This window comes from Tenrec ecaudatus, chromosome 1 (genome assembly GCF_050624435.1).
Source record: "Tenrec ecaudatus isolate mTenEca1 chromosome 1, mTenEca1.hap1, whole genome shotgun sequence".
Lineage (NCBI taxonomy): Eukaryota > Metazoa > Chordata > Mammalia > Afrosoricida > Tenrecidae > Tenrec > Tenrec ecaudatus.
Window position 1 is genome coordinate 104882889 of NC_134530.1, and position 1550 is coordinate 104884438.

Sequence of the window (1550 nt, forward strand, 5' to 3'; positions counted from 1 at the left end):
AAGCTTGTGCTTTATAGTGAGCTGAAATAATGAATATGGATAAGGATAATCAAAGAATGTTAGAACAAGAGGGGACTTTTGAGATGGCTCTCAATTCCACAGAGTTTACCTTGTTTTAATTTTGCAGCACAATACAAATGCTGCTTCCCTTCACCCTCTGCTGACCATTCTAGTAAATGCACCTGCTTTATTTAATCTTGTTTCTAAAGACTCTGATTTCTGTTTCCTCCAAGATCCTGAAATCGGCCGCGCGCCGGCCGCTCGTCGGCGCTGTCATGGCGGGGCTGCTGAAGAAGACCCCTGGCCTGGTGGGATTGGCGGTATGTGAGACCCCCCAAGAGAGACTAAGAATATTATACACAAAGATCCTTGATGTTCTTGAACACATCCCTAAAAATGCGGCCTATAGAAAGTATACAGAAGAGATTACAAATGAGAAGCTAAATATGGTTAAAATGGAATCTGATGTTAAAAGATTAGAAGCCCAACTTCAGGGTGGACAAATTGAGGAAATGATTTTACAGGTGGAAAAGGAACTAAGTCTGGCAAGGAAAATGATCCAGTGGAAACCGTGGGAGCCTTTAGTGGAAGAGCCCCCTGCCAATCAGTGGAAATGGCCAATATAATCCTCCATGTGTTATTTTACTGTGCTGATGGGAAAATGGTTTAATAAAATATTCAAAAAAAAAAAAGATCCTGAAATCACCTCATCAGTACTTTTTAACATGATATATAGATACACTTTTAACATGATATGTATATACTATTCTTTCTACTCCAGAAAAATTAAAAATTTTATTACAAAAATCCCCAAAACCATTGCCATTGAGTCAATTCCAACTGATCGAGGCCCTCGAGAACAGAGAAGAACTGTCTCTATTGATTTCCCAGACTGTAACTTTATGGAGTAGGAAGCCTCATCTGTCTCCTGAGGAGTGAGTGGTGGTTTTGAACTGCTGGCTTTGAGATTAGCAGCTCAATGCATCACCACTGTGCCCTCGGCAATATTTATCTAGGCATTTGGGCTCTGGAGCTATATTGTCTCTGTTCACAAGTCAGTTCTTCCTACTTTTTAGCTGTGTGATCTTGGGCAACCTAGTAAACATCCTAGCACCCCATACATATTCAGTTTTCTGACCTGAGAATAGGAATAATATTAATAATTAATGATTAATAGGGTCCCACAAGATTATCATGAGCTAAATTAACTAATACCCTATACTTGAAAAGAACTTAGAATAGTGTTTCAAAGACAGTAAACTCTCATTGGTGTAATTTTTACACCAATGGCCCCCCAAAAAACTCTTATTTGCTCATATCGTAGTCCACTTCCCAAGGGACCCTGATGGTACAGTGGGTTAAGCATTGCACGTCTAACTGCAAGGTTGGTGTTTAAAACCCACCAGCAGTTTCTCCAGGAAAAAGATGGAGCTAAAGTAGATGGTGGTGGTGATTGTATAAGTCTTATTGATGTGATTGAACTACTGAGTTATATGATATGTGAATTATATGTTTACACAACTTTAAAAAAATATGAGATGAGGCTGCCT

At 39.3% G+C, this 1550-nt stretch overlaps 1 pseudogene; it reads left to right on the forward strand.

Moving 5' to 3' along the window:
* Nucleotides 1-250: 250 nt before the first annotated feature.
* Nucleotides 251-670, forward strand: LOC142436461 (NADH dehydrogenase [ubiquinone] 1 alpha subcomplex subunit 5 pseudogene; annotated as a pseudogene).
* Nucleotides 671-1550: the final 880 nt, after the last annotated feature.